The sequence below is a fragment of the Tamandua tetradactyla genome, chromosome 5, assembly GCF_023851605.1.
Source record: "Tamandua tetradactyla isolate mTamTet1 chromosome 5, mTamTet1.pri, whole genome shotgun sequence".
NCBI lineage: Eukaryota > Metazoa > Chordata > Mammalia > Pilosa > Myrmecophagidae > Tamandua > Tamandua tetradactyla.
In genome coordinates this window covers 90,842,651-90,868,806 of record NC_135331.1, presented here as the reverse complement: position 1 = coordinate 90,868,806, position 26,156 = coordinate 90,842,651, and the positions used below count along the sequence as shown (strand labels likewise).

The 26,156-nt window shown below is 35.7% G+C and overlaps 1 protein-coding gene and 1 pseudogene across 2 annotated transcripts in view; one reads left to right on the top strand and one right to left on the bottom strand.

Moving 5' to 3' along the window:
- Nucleotides 1-26,156, top strand: part of ILRUN (inflammation and lipid regulator with UBA-like and NBR1-like domains) — a 184,588-nt gene that overhangs the window by 17,934 nt on the left and 140,498 nt on the right. The gene's annotated exons all lie outside the window — the stretch shown is intronic.
- LOC143682194 (max-interacting protein 1 pseudogene) lies at nucleotides 10,713-11,465 on the bottom strand (annotated as a pseudogene).

Genomic DNA, 26,156 nt, shown 5'->3' with positions numbered 1-26,156 from the left:
CCCTGCAAGAGGCAAGAAGGGTGAGAGTGAACCGAGAGGAATGGAAGGAACAGCAATGAGGGAAGTAGTGTGATCTAATTTCTGAAGATGGCCAGTGCTGAGAGGTAGAGACTGGGGAGGTGTCAGGGTCCAGATCCCTGAGGGCTTGTAGGCCACTGTCAGGAGTCTGAGAGAACTGGGAAGCTGTTGAAAGTCTTTTCTTTTTATTTTTTAATTTATTTTTATTGACATCTTCACACACATACATTCCATACATGGTGTACAATCGGTGGCTCACAATATCATCACATAGTTGTGAATTCATTATGGTGATCATTTTTTAGAACGTTTGCATCACTCCAGAAAAAGAATCCACCTTCCCCCTCCCTCTCATTGACCATTAGTATTTCCATCTATCCAATTTATTTTACCCTTTGTCCCCTTATTTATTTATTTGTTCAATCCATATTTTTTTACTCATCTGTCCATACCCTGGATAAAAAGAGCATCAGACACAAGGTTTTCACAATCACACAGTCACATTGTAAATGCTATATCTTTATGCAGTTGTCTCCAGGAATCAAGACTGCTGGAACACAGCTCAGCAGTTTTAGGTATTTCACTCCACCCACTCCAATACACCATAAACTAAAAAGGGATATCTGTATAATGCATAAGAAGAACCTTCAGGGTAACCTCTCAATTCTGTTTGAAAACTCTCAGCCACTAAAATTTTCTTTTGTCTCATATGTCTTTCCCCTTTTGGTCAAGAAGGCTTTCTCAATTCCATAATGCTGGGTCCTGGTTCATCCTTTGGAGTCAGGTCTCACATTGCCAGGGAGATTTACATCCCTGGGAGTCATGTCCCATACAGTAGGGAGGGCAATAAGTTCACCTGCCAAGTTGGCTTAGGGAGAGAGGCCATACCTGAGCAACAAAAGAGGTTCTCTAGGGGTGACTCTTAGGCCTAATTTTAAGTAGACTTAGCCTGCCCTTTACAAGAATACGTTTCATAGGGGTGAACCCCAAGGTCGAGGGCTTTGCCAGTTGATTTCATTGTCCCCACTGCTTGCAAGAATATCAGAAATTCTCCAAATGGGAGGTTGAATATTTCCTCCTTCTCCTCAGTCCCTCGAGTAGAGTTTGCAAATACTTTATTCAGTGCCCAAATTACTCTGGGATATATCAGGGCCTCACACTAACCTGGACAAACCAAGAAAATCTCTCACCTTATTCAAGATTCCATGTACTTATAGTATTCAACTTAATTTCCTGCAAATTTTTTTGAGATATATTCACACACCATATTGAATTAAATTTTCGTATGTGGTGTCAGGTAGGGGTTCCAACTTCTTTCTGTGGAGCTTCATTTTGATCATGTTCTGGGACTAGCTTCTCACTGACTCACCATTAAATGTATACTTTACTCTGTCAGCCATCCCTTAAAGTTTGGCCAGAAAAGTATGCAGAGTTTTTTGGTGGGGAGAAGAATCTTATGGGTGTTCCATTGGTACCTCAAAACTTAAATGTGCTTTAATCATTTCATCCTTTTCCTGCCCCACTCTTTAACAGACTTTTCTGATTTTTTTCCTTTTCTTTTAATAGCTCCACTGTTCTCCCAGTCATCACGCTTGAACTGAGTTATTTCTGAGGCCCTCTCTTTAATGGACACCCCAGATTATTTGCCAGATCTAGTTCACTTCCCCTCTGAAGTGCATCTCTTTCCCATTCCTCCTGCCATCACCTTAGTTTGCAGATTGTCACTTCAGCACACTCACATGGATGTAGTCTCCAGATTGGTTTTTAACATCTGGCTCACTTCCTTCCAATCCATTTTGCATACATACCACTATTAGGTCAGTTTTCTAAATCACAACTTTGATCTGGAACCTTCTGTTCTCAAAACCGTTTATTAGTGCCTTGTTGCTCATTAGATAAGGGGCAGAAGGATTTGGCTTGACATTCAGGTCCCTCCGAAGATTGATACCACCTTAGTAAACTTCTACCTAACCAGGCATATATCTTCTTGTACTAAATAGTGTACTTCTCCGTGCTACTTTCAAACTGAACTGCTGCTTTCTCTTCTAAACTTTTGTTCTTCCTAGAACACACTTCTTTCCTGCCGCATGAAAATTGACACACTGATAATCATTCTTTTTAGTTGTGCTCTCTTCTCTGAATTCCACTTTTGCCCTTTTTATGACATTTGTCATATATACATATGTACCCTTGCAAGGAAAATGGTTCCTAATGATCTTTGTTTCTCCCTAAATATCTTATGCGATGTTTGTACGTAGTAATTGCTCAGTAAACATATGTTGAAGTAATGCATAAATGTAGATGGGATGTGGGGCTTCATTTTTGTGTAAATATTTAATGTCGTTGTAAGAAAAAGTCCTGTAAAGTAAGCCCATTTTCAGGCTTTTTGTAGGTTTAACTCAAGCACTAGATTTAAAAGTGGCTAGTAGTTCCATATGTGGCATGAAAACAGAATGAGAATTTAGGCAGCACCAAGAATATCATTTCTGGGAGCAGTTTGGGTCCTCCAAAGATTGGCCTTAGTTACCTAACTACCTTTCTAGGCCTGCCTCCTTCTATTGAATAACCATTATAATTCAGTTTATGAGGGAATTTATTATTCAGAAAAGTTAAGTGAGCAGTTATAGAGATGTGAATGAAGAAAAATATTTATAACTCTAAAGGTCTCTTGGATATTTGCCAGTGCGTTTCCTTTGAGGAGAAAATTAAAAAGTATTAAGTACATAATTCAGATAGTTCAGAAAAATCTAAACAGGAATTGCAAACTGAAGTGTCACATGGGTAGCATGAACAATTGAAATGTGTGAGCTGATACTTAATCTTAAAAGTCAAAAATTGCCATGCTTTAGTGGGAAGCCATTGTTTTTAAATTTTCCTTTTTTTTTTTTTCTAAGAGAAGCCAGATGCAGATTTTTATGAGAAATTTCCTGGTTTTTAAATGTTGGCAACCAGTTGAAATATTTTAAAAATACTTTGTGGGCAAGTAAAACACATCCGTAGATGGGATGTGATCCTTGGGACACTGATCTGCAGCCTCTGAACTAAAAGTGGAAAGTAAAAATCCTCTCCCTTTCCAGACATAACCAAAGCTAACAATTTCCTTTGTAGCTTTTAGAAACTTTATATATATAATTTTTATGTATAGATATATGTATTTAGAGAGAATTATAAAATATAAAAATATAAAAAAATACTTTTGTATGTTGGTTTTTTTTTTTTTTTTTTAACAGCAGTGTTAATACAATTTGAATAATTGTTCATTCTCTCCAGAGTAGTGGGTACCAGGACTCTTGTATCTCCTTGGCTTTAGTGGAAACTGAATTTATGTTGTCAGATACTTGGAGAGGCTGATAAGTGAAAATGTATTTTTAATTAACAATTCAGTGGTGGAATTTAATCACTTCAAATGCAGTACAAATCCTTCATTGAATTAAGTGACAGACTTTCATCCAGTATTTACATATAATTTGATGCTTTTAATTTTACTGAACTTATTTCTGTGATATTATCAAAGAACATATTCTGTAAGTTGAACTTTTTAGGAATCAAAATACAACAGTATTGAAGTTCACCAAAGAGTTTTTTTTTTTTTTTTTTTTACATGGGCAGGCACCGGGAAACGAACCCGGGTCCTCAGGCATGGCAGGCAAGTATTCTTACCTGCTGAGCCACCGTGGCCTGCCCTTTTCTTTATTGTTTTGTTTTTTTTTTTCCACCAAAGAGTTTTAACTTAGTTTACTAAATTACCTTGTCAGATGAAACCAGTACATTTTTCAATTTTTAGCAGAGTAATTGATTTTGTAAGTGGTAGTCTAATAATTTGCAAGTTAATGTATATCTTGTGAGAGGAAACCACTTTATTCCTAAATAAGGAGACTCTGCCCCACTGAATTTACTGTGTGTACTGGGTTTTAAAAAGCACACTTTTAAAAGTGAACAGTTGTGTTTTTTCAGTGAGTTTTGAGTGTCAGGTCTATAAAGTATTTCTGAGGGTTCGCACTTGAATTATATTGTGCTTGAGGTCATTGATTCATAACCTGTTATGAAGCAATAGCTGACTAATGATTGATGCTTGATGTGCTGTGTTTTCTGATCAGTGTTTATTTTCTAAAGTAAATTTTTCTTTTTTCTTTTTTTTTAATTCTTTGATGACAGGCCTTGAGAGAGTGGAAAGCATTGACTGGGGGATGGTGTTTTTTGTTTTTTGTTTTTTACATTTGTTCCCCCTATTATTTAATTATTTTTGATCCATATTTTTTACTTATCTATCCATGCCATAGATAAAAGGAGCATTAGACACAAGGTTTTCACAATCACATAGTCACATTGCGGAAGCTGTATCATTATGCATTCATCTTTAAGAAACATGGCTACTGGAACACAGCTGTACAGTTTCAGGCGCTTCCCTCTAGCCTTTCCATTACACTTAAACTAAAAAGGGGATATCTGTATAATGCATAAGAATAACCTCCTGGGATAACCTCTTGCCTCTGAAATCTTTCAGCCACTGACACTTTGTTTTGTCTCGTTTCTCTCTTTCCCATTTTGGTTGAGAAGGTTTTCTCAATCCCTTGATGCCGAGTCCCGTCTCATTCTAGGATTTCTGTCCGATGTTGCCAGGAAGGTTTACACCCCTGGGAGTCATGTCCCTTGTAGAGAAGGGGAGGGCAGTGAGTTTGCTTGCCGTGTTGGTTGAGGGTGAGATAGGCCACATTTGAGCAACTAAAGAGGTTCTCTTAGGGGTGACTCTTAGGCCTAATTTTAAGTAGGCTTAGCCTTATCTTTTGTAGGGATAAGTTTCATATGAATAAACCCCAAGATTGAGGGCTTGCCCTATTAGTTTGGTTGTCCCCACTGCTTGCAAGAATATCAGGAATTCTCCAAATGGGAAAGTTGAATTTTCCCCGTTTCTTGCTGTTCCCCCAAGGTGACTTTGCAAATACTTCTTTATTCACTGTTCAGATCACTCTGGGGTTTATCGGGGCATCACACTGGACAAACCTATGAAATCTCATACCCTATTCAAGGTTCCATGCAATTATGGGGTTCGATTAACCTGTCCATATAAATTATTTTAGGAAATACACTAGTCAAAATGTTAATTTTGTACCAAATAAACATTTTTTGCTTTAATCTCACACAGAAGTTGAAGTTTTAAAATATGAATAGCCATCTATTTTCAACACCCTGCAATATTGACATTCCTTTGTTCTTCCTCGTGCAAAAACATTTTTAAATTTGTGCATTTAGTCACTATCATTGTACACACTCTAGGCATTCCTAGATTATACCATCTCAGTCTTTATTGTCTATCTTTCCTTCTGGTTTCATTTTTGCCCCCAGCCCGCCTCCCTCTGTCATTCTCATATTCAACTTCATTCAGTGTACTTACATTATTGTTCTACAATCAGGTAGTATGCATTATTGTGCTTTAATCAAGCATTATTGTGCTATCCATTTCTGAATTAATCAGTCCTGCTGTACAATCTGTATCCCATTCAGCTCCAATTACCCAGTATCTACCCTATTTCAGTCTCTTCATGACCTTCATCCTTAATAGAAATTCTCCAGTAACGTTAGTTCATATCAATGAGACCATACAATATTTGTCCTTTTGTTTCTGGCTGATCTCATTCGCATAATGTCTGGAGGATGGAGTTTGCATAAAATCATAATGGGGAACCACACACTTATTTTTAAAGATAACTTGTGTTGTGACATAAATGTTTATTTATTTATTTATCTTGCATGGGTAGGCACCGGGAATCGAACCTGGGTCTCTAGCACAGCAGGCGAGAACTCTGCCACTGAGCCACACTGTTGCCCGCCCTTGTGACATAAAAATTTGTGTTCATTGCAGATAGTTTAGAAAGTATAGATAAGCAAGAAGAAACCAGAAATAAGCCATACTTCTAGGAAAAACAACAAATTCCACATCTCATCTTTAAAGGCTTCGTAGTATTCTACTTTATGGACACAGAATAATTTAATCCCTTTTTGTTGGATATCTAGATTGGTTTAATTTTTTTGTTAATATAACGTCAGCATTGAACATTCTTGTAGCCACATCTTTGCTCATATACTTAATTATTTCCTGAAGATCCATTCTTAGGATAGTATTGCTAGGCCAAAGATAAGCATGGTGTTTAGTGCTCTCAATAATTGCCAAATTGTCAGTCCCATAAAGTTTGGATTAATATGTATTTTTGCCACTAACGTGGAGTGACATTTTCTTTGAAATCTCATCAATTGTGTAAATAACAATTCACACAAATTTTTTTCCATTGAATAGGTAAAAAAATGTGATCCTGTGTTAGTTTGTTTTTTGTTGTTTCTAGTGAGTACTTTCATGTGGTAAATGTCCATTTGTATTTCTTCTGTGAATTGAATGAATGTGTCCTTTAATTTTCCATAGGCCTTTTTTTTTTTTTTTTAGAAATGGAAATATCTTTTTTTTTTCTGATTTTAAAAGTGGTAATGCTGAATACAGAAAGCCAGCAATTCAGAAATTTCTAAGGACAACAAGAAAGCTACTTGTAATACTACTTAAAGCTAACCTCTATCAGTTTGTGTTCACCTTTATGAGTATATAAAGATATTCATATGTATAAAGATATTCATATGTATATATACTATAAAATTAAATATAATCATATAATACATATTGCTTTATAACTACCTTTTTTGCTAAATATACTGTAGATATCTTCCCATGTCTGTTTTTAATGTCTATAAGTATTCTATTTCAAATATTCTGTGACTAATTTAATCAGTTATTTAGTGAACTGTTACAAAGATCTGTTCACTCACCTAATTTTCTTATATTTCTTTTTGTCTTTAATTTTTTTGTTGTGGCATATAACTCATTTATTTATTTAGGATCAGATTTTAGAAGTGGAATTGCTGAATCACAGATATGCCTTTCTGAAGACTTTTTTTTTAAAATGTTTTTATTGATAAACTTTAACATACAAACATTCTGTACATGGTGTACAATTAGTGGCTCACAGTATCTTCACATAGTTGTATATTCATCACCGTAATTATTTTTTAGAACATTTGTATCACTCCAGAAAAAGAAATTAAAAAAAACCTCATACATACTATAACTCTTACTCCCTCTCATTGACCACTAGTATTCCCATCTACCCAATTTATTTTAACCTTTGTCTGCCCCTATTTGTTTATTTTTTATCCATATCTTTTACTCATCTGTCCATACCCCAGATAAAAGGAGCATCAGACACAAGGTTTTCTCAATTACACAGTCACATTGTGAAAGCTATATACAGCTATACACACACACACACACACACACACACACACAGTTGTCTTCAGGTATCTTTCCTCCACCCACTCCAATGTACTATAAACTAAAAAGGGATATCTATATAATGCATAAGAATAATCTTCAGGACACCCTCTCAACTCTGAAATCGCTCAGCCACTGAAACTTTATTTTGTCTCATTTCTTCTTCCCCTTTTGGTCAAGAAGATTTTCTCGGTCCTTTGATGTCCGGTCCCAGCTCATTCTGGAATTTCTGTCCCACATTGCCAGGGAGGTTTACACTGCTGGGAGTTATGTCCCACGTAGAGAGGGGGAGGGCAGTGAGTTCACTTGCTGCGTCGGCTTACAGCCAGAGGCCACATCTGAGCAACAAAAGAGGTTCTCTAGGGGGTGACTTTACACCTGATTCTAAGCAAGCCTAGCCTATCCTTTGCAGGAATAAATTTCATAAGGGCAAAAGGGCTTGGCCCATTGATTTGGTTGTCTCCATTGCTTGTGAGTATATCAGAAATTTTCCAAATGGGGACTTTGGATATTTCCTCGTTTTTCCCCAGTGCCCCAAGGGGACCTTGCAAAACCTTTATTCACTGCCCAAATTACTCTGGGATATATTGGGGCGTCATACTAACCTGGACAAACCAACAAAGTCTCACGCCGTATTCAAGTTTCCAAGTACTTATGATCTTCACTTAAGCTGACTATACAAGTTAAAATTGGAAATGCACTACCCAAAATACAAATTTTACACCATATATCTCTCGTTTGATCTCACACAGAAGTTGAAGTTTTAAAATATGGATGATATCATCTTTTTACCCTGTATTCTAATTTACCTTAGTCCTATCCAGATTAGCTGCATTCATATCTCTACTTGAACTCAGGTCCCTTTTTCAACTTTTTAAACAGTTCCTGTTTGGGATACTGCTGATTTCATGTTAAAGTTTATCAATAAAAACATTTTTAAAAAAAGTCTTCAGAAAGGCATATCTGTGATTCAGCAATTCCACTTCTAAAAGCACAGAAGTGCTTTTAGAAATCAGACACAGCTTCTAAAAAGCTCTAATTCTGAGTCTTTTTGAAGGTTTTTGATAAAACATTGCCTGAGTGCCACCATGAAAGTTGTGTCAATTAGCAATTTTAACAATTAGGTATTAGAAATCCTGCTTTTGGGAATGTCAATATTTTATCTTTGCCAGGTAGATTTATATGATAAGTAGGTGAAAGGTATTGCTTGTTTTAGTTTGTATTTCCTTGATGCTAGTATAGTCTAATTATCCTATGTCTTTGTGTTTGTGTGTGCTGTGTATGATGGCTGTTTTTATATATTTAAGATTTTTTAGCTTAAAAAATAAAAAATGAACCGTATATGTTTCTTTTTTCACCCATAAGTATTAAATAGCAAATCCCAGCTATATAATGACTATTTGTTTAATTAAAATTTTTTTTACATCTTATTAAGGTATAATGTATGTTATAAAATTCACCTCATATTAAGTGTACAATTAAGTGATTTTTGGTAATTTTATGCAACCATCACTGTAATTCAGTTTTAGAACATCTCTTTAAAAAGATCCCTTGTAGTCAATCCTTATTCTCACCCTCAGTTGCAGGCAACCATCACTCTGCTTTCTATCTCTGTGGATTTGTCTTTTTTAGACATTTTATATATATATGTCAGCATACAGTATATGGCCTTTTGTGTCTGCTTTCACTTAGCATACTGTTTTCAAGGTTCACCCATGTTATATTTATCATGTATGGAAGTTACTCTGTTTTATTGCTGAATGTTATTCCATATATATTTTCGTTACCTGTAAATGTCCTTGCCTTTAGGGTCTTCATCATTTTTTTTTTTTCGCTGCTAAATATGGTTGTCTTTATTTTCTTTCTCCTTGACCAGACTTACTGCAAATATAAAACTATAGGACTGAAATTAACCCATCAAAATCAGCAGTAAGTTATGTAAATCATAAAGCTCTTAAAAAGTAATCAAGGGTACTGAAATTATTTGACAAAAATGAAGTTCAACCAACCAAGAAACCTTCCTGGAGTAAGGGAGAGGGCCAGAGGGGAAGCTTGGAGTTTAGAAGTCATGACATCAAAGTGCAGGCTAGAAATTTTACTTTAAAGAAAATAACATTTCTGAAGGTAACTCATAAGGGTGATAACAGCACTTGCAAATGGGATTGTGGGGAGGGAGAGAAAAGTGCATTTAGGAAAATGGAAGCATATCTTTACATTAAAATGAGACAAGAGTACTGACTTTATGTTATTTGTAATAGTGTATCTGCTATAGATGATTAAAAGCTGGTTGATAAAGGTTAATGATTCTTAAAAAAAACATTAGCATTGACCTTTTTTCTAGTAGCCCAGAACTCATTCATTTTGCATACTATAAAGAGTGAGGTGTGAGGAGTGTTAGCATTATGAAATGTTGCATCAAAATAGATGATTTATTTCCCCACATGTTTTTCAACTATAAAAAGACATCAGTGTTTTTAATGGACAAGGTTTAAAAAGATGTCATTTTGGTTTTCAGCACATAGAGTTATCAAAATCTGAAAAATGCTGCTACGGCTCAGACCTTGGCCTGCTTATCTCTGTGTACAACTGCTGTGACCTATGTAGACAGAGGCATATGGGACTTTTTCTTTCTGGCACCCTAATCTGTACTCATAGGCCTTGTATAATAGATACTGTCTTGGCAGAACTTTCCCCATGCAGCCCAGGGGCTGAGGTGTGGCAGGCTGGGAGCTGGCATTTTGGTGCCCCAGTGTTAATAATACAGGATAAAGTTAACTTGCTTAGCATGGAATCCAGCAGAAAGCTGAGATACATGTTGATCTTGATTGCTTTTAACAAGTTTCATGGGAGTCTCTCCTTTTGCTGGGGGCGAAATGAGTGCTGTGGGTTTGTTCGTTTAAAGAATTGATAGTCCACAGTTTTGTGTTAAACTCTCCCAGGCTGAGTTATATTATAGCCCTAGCTAGCTAAGATTAATGCCTGATTATCTTTTCCTGTCATAGGAGGTTTTATTTTGTTAGTTTGTTTTTAGGGCCATGAAGTTGAGGATTTATAACCCTGTCCTTAAATGTGTCTATTGAGTGCATTATGAACTAGTAAAGAAAAAGAGGATGGACTCTCCAATTGTCTTCTTTTCAATCAACTAAATAAAATCAAGGAAGTTTCACACGTTTGCTGGTACCATTAGATTGTGATTCTCCAGTGTGAATATTGGAAATATCTGTTCTGCTGGGGAGACTGCCCTACTTTTTGCTGTTTACTTAAATACAGTTCTTTTGACCCTTTTTTAAACAGGAGACTGCATCATGAACCCACTTTAAGAGATTATTTGGGTTGAATTGACCTGGTGAATATTTTGCCCTGCATTGTTGTCATGCTGAATTTAGGAAGTGAATGAAAGTGTGACACTGGCACTGGATTAAGTAACCCTCTTCATTCCTAATGCTCTGCAGACTGCTGTGGTCTTCAGTGGCTGGTGATATTGTCCATTTCTCTATGGGAGAACTCTGTCAGCATCCACGTCATTTTTTTTCTCTCTTAGAATCAGAATAATCTGAAGAAATAATTGATCCACTGCCATCCAGTCTTATTTGCCCTATTTCCTGAGGACCCTGCAGCTGTCCCAGATGCCCCTTAAAAAAATCTCTGTCCTCATTCCAAGTTCTAGACCTGGTGCTGGCTCTTCCTTTTAGCTTCTTCAAGCTTCCTGATACGTGCTTTGGCTTTGTGGAGCAAACAAAGTGTTGTATGCCTGGTGCAGTCTGGTCCTAGTGGAATCAGAACTTGTAAATGTTCTAGACATAGGTACAAATGAACTAGCTGGTTGATTCTTTTCTAGCTACTCGTATGTAGACATGTGGGCAGTGCTGGTGGTGTTGCTACCACTGTTGTGTTTCTGTGCCTGGCTCAACTTCCGTGGGCACTTTGAATGTTGCAGCAGGGCGCTGGGCTTTGAGGGGAATGCGGAGGCGTATTGATGTTCACACTTTAGCTCCAGGCTCTCCAAGAAGCGCGTGGCCTCTGGCAGGTGCTGCACATCGATCATCCACACTCACCCCACTGGGCCTCTCTGAGCCCTCTTCCTGCTGCCCACCCCCCACCCCCATCCCCCTGCAGACAGTCCAGCCTGTGGCATGCTTTCTTATCATTTTTAAATGGTTATTTATAAATTATGGTTAATAAAGTTTTTTTTACTTTATAACATATATACAACAAAATTTCTCCCTTTAGCCACATTTAGATATATAATTCAGTGATATTAAATACACTTACAATTTTGTTCTACCATCACCATTTCCCATTACTAAGACTTTTCCATCACCCCAGTGAAATTCGGAAACAGTGAGGCTTTAACTCCCCGTTTCCTACCTATAAATTATGTTTTGCACATTTTCCCAGTTTGCTGTTTTATTTGTATATATTATAAAAATAATATGTGGTTCATGTACAGATTTTAGTTTGTAAAACCCTCTTTCCCTACTTCATTCCCATTCTCTGAAGGTGGCCATTCTTTTGTTTCAGGGACATTCTGTGCATCTATAAGCGTATAGTTGATCAAAGTGGCTGGAAACACTTCCCTCTATTCTACGGGCAGATTTAAATACCTCTCCACTGTTTTTCTAAAAAGGACCCGTCTTCTGTATTGGCCATCGAAAGTCATAAAAACAGTGTCTGATAGATGTTAGACCAGTTGAAAAATTTTCTTTGTCACACTGCTTTAAAGCAAGCTGGGATATGTTTGGGTTTTTTTGGGGTTTTTTTGTTTTTAACATAGGCAGGCACCGGGAAGCGAACCCGGGTCCTCTGGCATCGCAGGCAAGCATTCTTGCCTGCTGAGCCACTGTGGCCGGCCTTGTGATATGTTTTTAAGTATCGACTTTAAGGCAGGTCTGGCAGACCCATTATCTCTTCAGTTGTCACGAGTCAAAATTTAACTAGGGAAGCATGATCTTTTGGTACACCATCTCTTATACAGGGATCTTATCTTCCCCTTCCATACCTTTTTCCCCCCCTCAAATGGGGTCTGCTATACATGCTTTTTTTCAGACTTGCTTTTTTGACTTAACTGTATACTGCGGACATCATTCTTTTTAATGGCTGCATGGTATTCCATTGTGGCTGACCATGTTTTATTTAACCACTTCCCTGTTGATGGACAGTTTCCAGGTATTTGCTTTAATAAAGCTGTTCTGGTACAGGTATCTTCATATACTGTAGATAAATTCCTACAATAGAATTGCTAAGCTTGGGCATATGGGCAGTAATAAATTTGCTCCAAAAATATTGTGCCAATATTCATTTTTACAATCAGTATATGAAAGTGCTTGTTTTGCCACACTTTTACCAACCCAAGAATTACCTATATTTTTTGTTTTCAGTCTGATGGATTAAAAATGTATTTGCTTTAGTTAGTATTACTGTAATTATGATTGAAGTTGGGCGTATTTCCATATCTTTATTGACTGTTTTTTTCCTTGACCTATTCGTGTATCCCCGTTCCCCATCTTTTTCACATTCATTTGTATGAGCTATATGCATTTAAGGTAATCAGCTCTTTTTAAGTTTTTTTATATCCTCTAGTTTGTCTTTTAATATGGTTTATATATTTTTTTATGTAGCACTTACTCCTATCTAATTGTCATATAAATATTTGCCTCTTTTCTTTATGGTTGTATATTTTACATAGAAGTCTTTAATGTAACTAGGACTTATTTAGAAATGTGATGGGAGGTAGATATCTGACGTGTTCCAGATGGTAGTTGCTTTTCTCACTTATTGAATAATTCACACTTCTCCCAATGATTTTGAAATTCTATCTTTATCATATATCAAATGCTTATATACATTTGGTCTGGTTTTTGCATATTTTCTTCTGTTGATTGATACTTGTGTCTCGTTTCTAGGGCTGGTATCAGTTTTAGTGTTTGCTTAAAAAGTATTTTTAAAGGGAAGTATATTTTCTTCTTATGATTTAATTTTCATTTTATCCCAGTTATAGGTAGTTTCAAGAATAAAGAAATACTCCCAGCCCCTTCTTCCTTATTTTACTCCCACAGGCAATCCCTTTCAAATCTTTCAGCTGATTTTTTGGGTTTTTACTACTTCTGTGGCTGCTTTTTTTTTTTTATATGATTAGCAGGTTGAAATATATTGACACACCACTCAATCCATCTCAAGTATACAATGAATGGCTCAGAGTAACACAGCATAGTTGTCCATTCATCACCACAGTCAATTTTAGAACACTTTCGTTAATCAAAAAAAAATTCCATAGCCCTTATTTCCCCTTATTATTGACTCTTAATATTAGTGTGGTTCATTTGTTACTGTTTGTTCTAGTTAGCTAGCTGCTGAAATGCAATATACCAGAAACAGAATGGCTTTTAAAAAAGGTAAATTTAATAAGTTGCTAGTTTATAGTTTTAAGGCCGAGAAAATGTCCCATTTAAAACAAGTCTATAGAAATGTCCAATCTAAGGCATCCAGGAAAAGATACCTGGGTTGAAGTTCAGGGTTTCTCTCTCAAGTGAGAAGGCACATGGCAAACACAGTCACAGTTTCTCTCTTGGCTGAAAGAGCACCTGGCGAGCAAGGCATCATCTGCTAGCTTTCTCTCCTGGCTTCCTGTTTCATGAAGCTCCGCGGGAGGCGTTTTCCTTCTTCATCTCCAAAGGTCACTGACTAGTGGGCAGCTTCTCATGGCTATGTCGTTCTTCTCTGGTTCTCTCCGAATCTCTCTCATTCTCCAAAATGTTTCCTTTTTTATAGGGCTCCAGAAACTTATCAAGACCCACCCAAATGGGTAGAGACATGTCATCACCTAATCCAGTTTAACAACCACTCTGGATTAAATCACATTTCCAGGGAGATGATCTGATGACAGTTTCAAACATACAGTATTGAATAGGGATTATTCTATTCTACCTTTATGAGATGGGATTTTGATTAAAACATGGCTTTTCTAGGGTTCATGCATCCTTTCTTACCAGCACACTGTTGATGGTAGATTATTAAAATATTACTGTTAACTATAACCATTGTTTGCAATAGGTGCATTTGTCCCACATGTCATTCAGTTATTAACTCCTTGTAATAGTGATGTACATTTGTTCCAGTTCATGAAAGAACATTTTCATATTTGTACTATTAATCAGTCATCATCCACCACAAGGATCACGGTATTATATAATACCATGTTTTTCCCTCTACTTTTCCTTCCAGTGTCATATATGACTAAATTTCTCATTTCAGTCATAATCACGTAATTTAGTGCTGTTAATTAAACTCAGCATAATGGGGGTACTATCACCTCTATCAATTTCTAAACATTGAAATTCAACCTAGTTAAAAATTTATGAACACATTGCACAACCACTCTCCATTCTGTACCCTCATTCTATTTCCTGATAACCCTGTGACTGCTTTTTTTTTTTTTTTTTTTCCTTTTTTCAGTTTTGGCTGTTATCTGTTGGCTTCCCACAGTGGAACATGAGGATTTAGCTCAGTTATAGCCAGTGCAGTGGTGAAAAGCTACTTATTAGCTATGTGACCCTGGGCAAGTTGCTTACTCTCATTGTGCCTCTGTTTCCTCGTATATGAAAGAACAACAATATCATTTTTTATCTGAAGTTTATATATGTTAGTATATGTAAAAACTTAGATCTCTGTCTGGCATGTAGTGACTATTAATTTCATTAACCCCATCTCAACATCCTACCATTTTGGTTATATGTTAAGTTGGTTAAATCAGTTTTCAGTGTTTGTGTTATAACTATTTAAATGCTGTTGATACCTGAGCCATTAATATACATGGATTTTCTTTTTCTGTATTTTCTTTGGCTGCCTGGGGGGTAGTAATTGTCCTGGTTTTTGGTTTGATCAGTCTCTTTGATTTTTTTTTTTAACTAAGTTATCTTTGGTCTCTTTACTAATAATGTAATCTCTTTTAATAGATTACAGGCACTTCAGGGGTTCAGTCAATTATATATTTTGAAAAAGTCTCTTCCAGAGTGTTTGACCTACTCTTATATGAACTGGCTGAGATGTAAAGCTCTCATGCTATTTCTTTCCTTTTTGTTGGAGCCCCTGTTTCCTAATTCCCACCTTTTGCCCACAACTTCCTGAGAGAGAGTGCTGGGGAGATAAAATTGAGAGGTTTGTATTCTAAAAATATTTTCATTTTACTCTGATACTTAGTTGATAACCCAGATTTGACTGGGTAACAATTTTGAGATTGGAAATATTCTTTCCTAAGAATTTTGATGGCACTGCTCCTTTGTCTTCTGTTTGTCAGTGATAATGTAGAAATGTGGTGGTGGTCCTATTCTTTTGTTATTTGAATGAATCCTTCCCTCTGGTAGCTTTTACTAACTCCTCGTTTCCCCAGTGTCCTGCAGTTTGATGGCAGTTCATTTCAGTATATATTTTCATACACTGTGCTTTAGTGAGTCTGAAAACTATGTCCTCTCATTCTTTGAAAATTTATTCCTTTTAAGTTTCCTTTCCTTCATTTTCCCTGTTCCTTTTTGGAATTCCTGTTTTTCAGATATTGGGCCTTTTGATCTGGTCCTCTAATTTTCTTTTCATTTTTTGACAAATTTTTGCTCTTTTTTCTGGGAGATTTCCTCAGTGTTATGTTCCAGACCTTAAGTTTTTTGTTTTTGCTTTCATATCTCTAATTTCTAAGAACTCTTTTTTGTTCACCTTAACTTATCTTTTCCATCCGAGGATATTGATAGAATTTTATTGTTTTTTTCTTCAAGTTCCTTTTTTCTGTTTGTTTGCTTAAGTCTTCTTCTTTCGCATTAGATGTTTTAACTTAATATATTGTGGTCTTGGCTACACTCCCCTGTTTATGAGTAGAACACAAAATTTGGATTGGAAACTATGGGCATGCCTTGTGGATATGTTGACTGTGGACGTACCACCCCCACCCATTTCCTATGACTGATCCTCCAGGGTGGTCAGTCATAGTATTTAGACTATATTAGGGGATCTGAGGCTTAAGGTTTTTTTTTATTACTGCAACTATAGGTTTACAGAAAAATCATGCAGAAGGTACACAGTTTCCTCTATACACACAGTTTTCCCTGTTAACAATTTGCATTAGTATAGTGCCTTTATTGTGGTTCATGAAATAATATTACTAGAATTATGCTCTTAATTTTAATGCACTGTTTATGTTGTGTTGCATAGTTCTGTGGGTTTTCATGTATATCATAACTTATATGCAACCTAAAATTTCCCTTTTCAAATATACAGTTCAGTGCTGTTAATTACATGTGCAAAGTTCTGCCTCCATCCCATCATCCAGTGCCAAAACATTTCATCACCCCAAACAGAATTTCCATACCGTTGAAGTTGACTTCCCACCCCCATCCCATGCTTGGCCCCTAGTAACCAATATTTTAGTTTCTGACTCCATGAATATGTTTATTCTGCTTATTTCATGTAAGTGAGATCATATAGTGTTTGTCCCTTTTTGTCTGGCTTACTTCACTCAAAATGATGTCTTCAAGGTTCATCCGTATTGCAACATGCGTTAAAACTTCATTCCTTTTTACAGCCAAATAATATTCCATTGCTTGTATAGACCACATTTTGTTTGTTTATTTCATCTATTAGTGGGCACTTGGTTGCTTCCACCTTTTGACAGTTTTGAATGTCACTATAAAGGGTGTGCAAATGTCTGTTTATGTCCTACTTTCAGTTCTTTTGGGAATATACCTAGGATTGAGATTGCCAGATCATATGTGATTTGGCATTCTCCTTTCTGAGGAATCACTAAACTGTTTCCACAGTGGCTGAAGTATTTTACGTTCCCACCAACAATTTATGAGTACCCTATTTCTCTACATCCTCTTCAGCACTTAGTATTTTCTGTTTGTTTGTTTTTTAGGTAACCATTCTAGTCCATGTCAGTTGATTTCTTATTGTGATTTTGATTTATATTTTCTTGATGGCTAATGACTTGAGCATTTTTCCATGTGCTGTTTGGTCATTTATATATCCTTTTTAGAGAAAAGTCTATTCTAAAGTCTTCTGCCCACTTTATAATTGAATCGTTTTTCTTTTTATTATTGGGTTGTAGGATTTTTTTATATATGTATATTCTGGATATCAAACCTTTATTGGATATGTGGTTTCTAAATGTTTTCTCCTGTTGATTAGACTGCCTTTTTATGTTCCTGGTAAAATCCTTTCAAGCACAAAAGTATTCAGTTTTGAGGAGGACCATTTATTTATTCTTTCTTTTGTTGCTTGTGCTTTGAGTGTAAGATCTAAGAAACCACCACCCTCCACAAGATCTTGAAAATGCTTCCCTATGTTTTCTTCTATGAATATTATTATCTTGATTCTTATATTTATATTTACCACTCCAAACAAAATGTGACTGCTACAAGAGCTTACAGCCTCAGCTCCTGTTTTATAATAAGCGTTTTCTAAATGAAACCGTACAATATTGCTCTTTGCTCTTATATTTAGATCTTTGATCCATTTTGAGTCAATTCTTATATAAGGTATGAGGTAGGGGTCGTCTTTCATTCTTTTGCACATGGATATCCAGTTCTCCCAGTGACATTTGTTGAAGAAACTGTTCTGTCCCAGTTGAGTGGACTTTGTAGCCTTGTCAGTAATCATTTGGCCATAGATATAGGGGTCTATTTCTGAACTCTCAGTGTGAGTCCATTGATCAGAATAGCTATCTGTACTATACTGTTTTGACCACTGACACTTTCGTAATATGCTTTAAAGTCAGAAAGTATGAGTCCTCCAACTTCTTTTTCAAGCTTTTTCTTTTTAACTATTCAAGGCCCCTTACTCTTCTAAATTTGATGATTGGTTTTCCTTTTTCTGCTAAGTAGCTATTGGAATTTTGATTGTGATTGAGTTGAATCTGTAAGTCACTTTGCCATCTTAATGATATTTAGTCTACCAATCCATGAACACAGAATGTCCTTCCCTTTATTTAGGTCTTTGAATTCTTTTACTAATGTTTTGTAGTTTTCTATGTGTACAAATCCTTTACATTCTTGGTTAAAATTATTCATAGATATTTGATTCTGTTAGTTGCTATTGTAAATGGATTTTTTTTTCTTGGTTTTCTCCTCAGCTTACTCATTACTAGTGTATAGAAGCACTACTGATTTTTATGTGTTGATCTTGTACCCCACCACTTTGCTGAATTCATTTATTAGTTGTAGTGGCTTTATTGCAGATTTTTCTGGACTTTCTACATATATGATTATCTCATTTGCAAATAGTGAAAGTATTACTTCTTCCTATCCAATTTGGATGCCATTTATTTCTCTTCCACTATAGTCTATAGTGGAAGCGAGAACTTCCACTATAGTCTTGAATAACAGTGGTGATAGAGCGCATCCTTGTCTTGTTCCAGATCTTAAAAGGAAAGCTTTCTGTTTTTCGCCATTGAATATGATCTTAGTTGTGTTTGATAAATGCCCATTATCATGTTGAGAACGTTTCCTTGTATTCCTAGTGCTCGAAGTGTTTTTGTGAGGAAATAATGCTGAATTTTGTCAAATGCCTTTTGTGCATCAATTGAGATAATCATGTGTTTTTCCCCCTTTGTCCTGATAATGTGGTGTATTTATGTGTTGTTATCTCTGGTGGGTGGGATTATTGTTGATTTTTATTTTTTTCTTTGTATTTTTATCTTTAATTCTTAAATTTTCTACAGTGATCATACATTAATTGTGTAATTAGGAAACAATAAATTACTAATAAGATAATCGTTAAAAGACCCTTGCATAAAAGCAGGCCTTGGGGACAGTGTACTCTTCTGTTACCCAAACCTACATCTGTCATAGTTGTACAATATCCTTTACCTCATTTAGGTAATCTGCTGTTGAAAACCCTAAATTGATGTGTGTGTGTGTGGGTGTGCGCACGTGTGTGATAACAGACTTCTCTCTGATTTATCCTCCAGTTTTTTATTTCAAACATGTAGATAAGTTAAAGACAAGCACTATGAATACCTGTATATTCTTCAGATAGATTCACCAATATTACCGTATTGCTATATGTGTTTTATCTGTTTTTCTAATTTTAAACACCTTTATTGAGAGAGGATTTACATACCATAAATTTTCCGGTTTTAACTATATATAGTACAATGTTTTTTAGTAAATTTACAGAGTTGTCCAACCTTCACTCCATTCCAGTTTTGTTCATGAAGATTTGTTCATGAAGATAGCTTTGCATCATGTTTTCTGTCTCTCTTTCTGGGACTTCTTGAGTATTATAACATTTTCACATTTCCTCTGGGTCCATGTTCCAGCGTCTTTGAAAATTTCAGCTAGCACCGAACCAAGTGATTGTTTACCACCTTAGTGTAAGTACCCATGAGTTGCACTGAGATGGGGGTAAAGAGCAAGTGAAATTTATTTCTAAATATGCCTCTTTAGTGGGAAATTGAATTCTTGAAAACGGTTGTAAAGGAAATGACTTAAGAAAAAATAGCACACTTTAAATTTTAATTTTTCTTTATTCTGCTTTCATAGTAATAGTTTTTTCCTATTTATGATGAATATTCACAGATATACAGTAAAGCAGAAAGAATAATACAGTTAGTAGCCATTGTATTAGTTGCTTGTCTGATAATGAATTACCACAAATTTAGTGGTTTAAGAAACTCGTATTGATTATCTTTCAATTCTGGAGGTCAGAATATCTAAATGGTTTCCACTGGGCTAATTCAAGGGGTCATCAGAACTGTATTCCTTCTGAAGGCTGTAGGAGAGAAACTGCTTATCTTTTCCCAATTCTAGAAGCTGCCTGTGTTCCGTGACTCATGACCCTCCCTGTTTCTCCATCTTCAATGCCACCGTGTTTGTGTCTCTCTCACTACCCACTAACTTAACGGTCAGCTGATTAGAATATTACTGAATGAAATAACCGTAAATTTTCTTTAAACCAGGCATTGTGCTAGGTGATATATATTCTGCATCATTGAGTTTTTTACTTTTTGTAGAAAAAAATTGAGAGTTAAGTACCCAGAAATAGTTCCTCATCAATAGATTATTAGATAGATTTTAATATTTTAGAGTAGAGGTCACAGAAATGTCACAAACTTGAGCATAAGAGTTTGGAGCTCTTAGCTGATATACCTATGGACACTGTTTTGAATGTAACTAATTTTAAGACTCTGAAGAGGAAAGAGGAAGGACCAGATACTAAAAAGATAGTAAGAATGACTATGTAGGTCTTTTGTAGAATGGAGAGAATCAAAATCCACCTAGAAATGGCCTGAAAGAGAAGATTTTGATTCTACTACTATACTATTTTGAGTCATGAAATATAAGGAATTTGATCACCTGGTTTAAATCTTGCCTGCCACTTAGCAGTTGTGTAACCTTGAGTTAAGTTATTCTTTTTGAACCCCCTTTTTTTCATCTGTGAAATGGGAAAATGCTATCTTTCAGAGTTGTTGGTCAGAATAAATGTGTAATGCTTGTGAAGTACCTGGCTCACTGCTTGAATCTCAGTAGTAGAAAGGTAGTAAATGTTAGTTTCATTTTTTTTCCTCTCTCTAGTAGTTCAGTTTAGTATTTAGCTGAGTAGTAAAGCAATGGGGCCTTAATGTTTGGGTGAGTGAATACATGAACATTTGGTAATACTTAGAAAGTTAGGAGACAAGTTGGTAGAAATGAGATTAAGTTAAAAGAAACATGCTTGGTGCTTTTTCTTTTAAACAATTGCAAAAACTTGTTTTTTGTTGTGTTGTGTTTTTTTTTTTTTTAATATTTTTATTGACAAGTCTTCACACACATACAGTCCATACATGGTATATAATCAGTGGCTCACAATATCATCACATAGTCATCATCACCATGATCATTTTTTAGCACATTTGTGTCACTCCAGAAAAAGAAACGAAAAGAAAAAAACTCAAACATCACATACCACTTATCCCTCCGTCTCAATTTATTTTATTTCTAGCTCCCCAATTTATTTTATCCCTTATCTCTCCTATTTATTTATTCTTTATCTATAATTTTTTACTCATCTGTCCATACCCTGGATAAAAGCATCAGACACAAGGTTTTCACAATCACATAGTCACACTGTAAGAGTTATATCTTTATACAGTCTTCAAGAATCAAAGCTACTGGAACACAGCTCAACAGTTTCAGGTTCTTCCCTTCACCCACTCCAATGCACTAAAAAAGGATATCTATAGAATGCATAAACTAAAAAAGGATATCTATAGAATGCATAAGAATAACCTCCAGGATAACCTCTTGCTTCTGAAATCTTTCAGCCACTGAAACTTTATTTTGTCTTATTTCTTTCTTCCCCCTTTTGATCAAGAAGGCTTTCTGAATCCCTTGATGCTGGGTCCAAGCTCATCCTGGGAGTTCTGTCCCATCTTGCCAGGAGGATTTACACCCGTAGGAGTCATGTCCCATGTAGTAGGGAGGGCAGTGTGTTCATCTGCTGAATTGGCTTAGAGAGCGAGGCCACATCTGCACAACAAAAGAGGTTCTCTGGGGGTGACTCTTAGGCCTAATTTTTTTTTAACTTTTTTTTATTGTATAGTATAACATATTTACAAAGCAAACAAATAAAAAAAAAGCAATAGTAGCTGAAGAATGCACTGATGGAGAAGTAGATTGGCGAATGATGGTCTATACTTACGAACAAAGGTTGTGCTGCTACAAAAAGGAACAAAGTCATGAGGCATGCAACAATGTGAATGAACATGTGAGACATTTGGTGAGAGAGTTCAAATAGAGTCAAGAGGCTACTCTGAGGCTGCCCTCCCCTCTATGTGGGACAAAACTGTTTTGTCCCAGTTTGGAGGATTTTGGGGCCTTGTCAAAAATCAGTTGACTAGAGATATGGTGGTCTATTTCTGCACTCTCAATTTGATTCCATTGGTCAGTGCTTGTATCTTTGTGCCAGTACCATGCTGTTTTGACCACTGTGGTTTTATAATAGGTTTTAAAGTCAGGGAGTGTTAATCCTCCCATGTTGTTCTTCTCTTTTAGGATGCTTTTAGGTATTCGGGGTCTCTTTCCCTTCCAAATGAATTTGGTAGTTAGCTTTTCCAAATCTTCAAAGTAGGTTGTTGGAATTTTTTATTGGTACTGTGTTGAATCTGTAGCTCAATTTGAGAAGAATTGCCATCTTAACTATATTTAGCCTTCCTGTCCATGAGCAGGGAATGTCTTTCCACCTATTTAGATCTCCTTTGATTTCTTTTAGCAATGTTATGTAGTTTTCCATGTACAAGTCCTTTACATTCCTAGTTTTAAGTTCATTCCTAAATACTTGATTCTTTTAGTTGCTATTTTGAATGGATTTTTTTCCTTAACTGACTCCTCCTCAGCTAAGTCATTACTTGTGTGTAGAAATGTTATGATGTTTGCATATTAATTTTATATCCCGCCACCTTGCTGAATTTATTAGCTCAAGTAACTTTGCTGTAGATTTCTCAGGATCTTCCAAGTATAGTATCATATCATCTGCAAATAATGAGAGTTTTCTTCTTCCATTCCAATTTGGATGCCTTTTATTTCTTTGTAGTGCCTGATTGCTCTAGTTAGAACTTGTGGCACAAAGTTGAATAATAGTGGTGACAGTGGGCATCCTTATCTTGTTCTTGATCTTGTGGGGGAAAGCTTTCAGTCTCGTTCCATTGAGTATGGTGCTGGCTATCAATTTTTCATATATTCCCTTAATCATATTGAGGTAGTTAGTTACCTTTGATTCCTATCTTTTGGAGTGTTTTTCTCAGGAAAGTATGCTGAATTTTGTTGAATGCTTTTTTTGCATCAATTGAGATGATCATGTGATTTTTCCCCTTTCAATTTGTTAATGTGCTGTATTACTTTAATTAATTTTCTTGTGTTGCACCATCCTTGCATTCCTGGTATAAACCCCACTTGGTCATGGCGTATAATTCTTTTAATATGCTGTTGTATTCAATTTGCTAATATTTTATTGAGAATTTTTGCATCTATGTTCATTAGGCAGATTGGCCTGTAGTTTTCCTTTCTTGTTTTATTTTATTTTATTATTTTTTTTATTTCAAACTAAATTTATTTTAACATTCGTTCTCCCTATTTATTTATTTTTTTATTTTTTAAATTTTTTTATTAACGGAAAGAAAAAAAAAAGAAATTAACACAACATTTAGAAATCATACCATTCTACATATGCACTCAGTAATTCTTTTTTTTATTTTTTTTAATTTTTTTTTATTTTTTTATTTTTTATTAACGGAAAGAAAAAAAAAGAAATTAACACAACATTTAGAAATCATACCATTCTACATATGCACTCAGTAATTCTTAACATCATCACATAGATGCATGATCATTGTTTCTTAGTACATTTGCATCGGTTTAGAGGAACTAGCAACACAACAGAAAAAGATATAAAATGTTAATATAAAGAAAAGAAATAAAAGTAGTAATAATAGTAAAAAACAACAACAACAAACAAACCAACAAGCAAACAAAAACAAAAAAAACCCTATAGCTCAGATGCAGCTTCATTCAGTATTTTAACATGATTACTTTACAATTAGGTATTATTGTGCTGTCCATTTTTGAGTTTTTATATCTAGTCCTGTTGCACAGTCTGTATCCCTTCAGCTTCAATTACCCATTGTCTTACCCTGTTTCTAACTCCTGCTGAACTCTGTTACCAATGACATATTTCAAGTTTATTCTCGAATGTCCGTTCACATCAGTGGGACCATACAGTATTTGTCCTTTAGTTTTTGGCTGGATTCACTCAGCATAATATTCTCTAGGTCCATCCATGTTATTACATGGTTCATAAGTTTATCTTGTCTTAAAGCTGCATAATATACCACAGTTTGTTTAGCCACTCTTCTGTTGATGGAGATTTTGGCTGTTTCCATCTCTTTGCAATTGTAAATAACGCTGCTATAAACATTGGTGTGCAAATGTCCGTTTGTGTCTTTGCCCTTAAGTCCTTTGAGTAGATACCTAGCAATGGTATTGCTGGGTCATATGGCAATTCTATATTCAGCTTTTTGAGGAACCGCCAAACTGCCTTCCACAGTGGTTGCACCATTTGACATTCCCACCAACAGTGGATAAGTGTGCCTCTTTCTCCGCATCCTCTCCAGCACTTGTCATTTTCTGTTTTGTTGATAATGGCCATTCTGGTGGGTGTGAGATGATATCTCATTGTGGTTTTGATTTGCATTTCTCTAATGGCCAGGGACATTGAGCATCTCTTCATGTGCCTCTTGGCCATCCGTATTTCTTCTTCTGGTAGGTGTCTGTCTAAGTCTTTTTCCCATTTTGTAATTGGGTTGGCTGTCTTTTTGTTGTTGAGTTGAACAATTTCTTTATAAATTCTGGATACTAGACCAGATTCTTTTTGTTGTTGAGTTGAACAATCTCTTTATAAATTCTGGATACTAGACCTTTATCTGATATGTCGTTTCCAAATATTGTCTCCCATTGTGTAGGCTGTCTTTCTACTTTCTTGATGAAGTTCTTTGATGCACGAAAGTGTTTAATTTTGAGGAGCTCCCATTTATTTATTTCCTTCTTCAGTGTTCTTGCTTTAGGTTTAAGGTCCATAAAACCACCTCCAGTTGTAAGATCCATAAGATATCTCCCAACATTTTCCTCTAACTGTTTTATGGTCTTAGACCTAATGTTTAGATCTTTGATCCATTTTGAGTTAACTTTTGTATAGGGTGTGAGAGATGGGTCTTCTTTCATTCTTTCGCATATGGATATCCAGTTCTCTAGGCACCATTTATTGAAGAAACTGTTCTGTCCCAGGTGAGTTGGCTTGACTGCCTTATCAAAGATCAAATGTCCATAGATGAGAGGGTCTATATCTGAGCACTCTATTCGATTCCATTGGTCGATATATCTATCTTTATGCCAATACCATGCTGTTTTGACCACTGTGGCTTCATAATATGCCTTAAAGTCAGGCAGCATGAGACCTCCAGCTTCGTTTTTTTTCCTCAAGATGTTTTTAGCAATTCGGGGCACCCTGCCCTTCCAGATAAATTTGCTTATTGGTTTTTCTATTTCTGAAAAATAAGTTGGGATTTTGATTGGTATTGCATTGAATCTGTAAATCAATTTAGGTAGGATTGACATCTTGACTATATTTAGTCTTCCAATCCATGAACACGGTATGCCCTTCCATCTATTTCGGTCTCCTGTGATTTCTTTTAACAGTTTTTTGTAGTTTTCTTTATATAGGTTTTTTGTCTCTTTGGTTAAATTTATTCCTAGGTATTTTATTCTTTTAGTTGCGATTGTAAATGGGATTCGTTTCTTGATTTCCGCCTCAGCTTGTTCATTACTAGTGTATAGAAAAGCTACAGATTTTTGAATGTTGATCTTGTAACCTGCTACTTTGCTATACTCATTTATTAGCTCTAGTAATTTTGTGTGGATTTTTCTGGGTTTTCTACATATAGTATCATATCGTCTGCAAACAGTGATAGTTTTACTTCTTCCTTTCCAATTTTGATGCCTTGTATTTCTTTTTCTTGTCTAATTGCTTTGGCTAGAACCTCCAACACAATGTTGAATAATAGTGGTGATAGTGGACATCCTTGTCTTGTTCCTGATCTTAGGGGGAAAGTTTTCAATTTTTCCCCTTTGAGGATGATATTAGCTGTGGGTTTTTCATATATTCCCTCTATCATTTTAAGGAAGTTCCCTTGTATTCCTATCTTTTGAAGTGTTTTCAACAGGAAAGGATGTTGAATCTTGTCAAATGCCTTCTCTGCATCACTTGAGATGATCATGTGATTTTTCTGCTTTGATTTGTTGATATGGTGTATTAC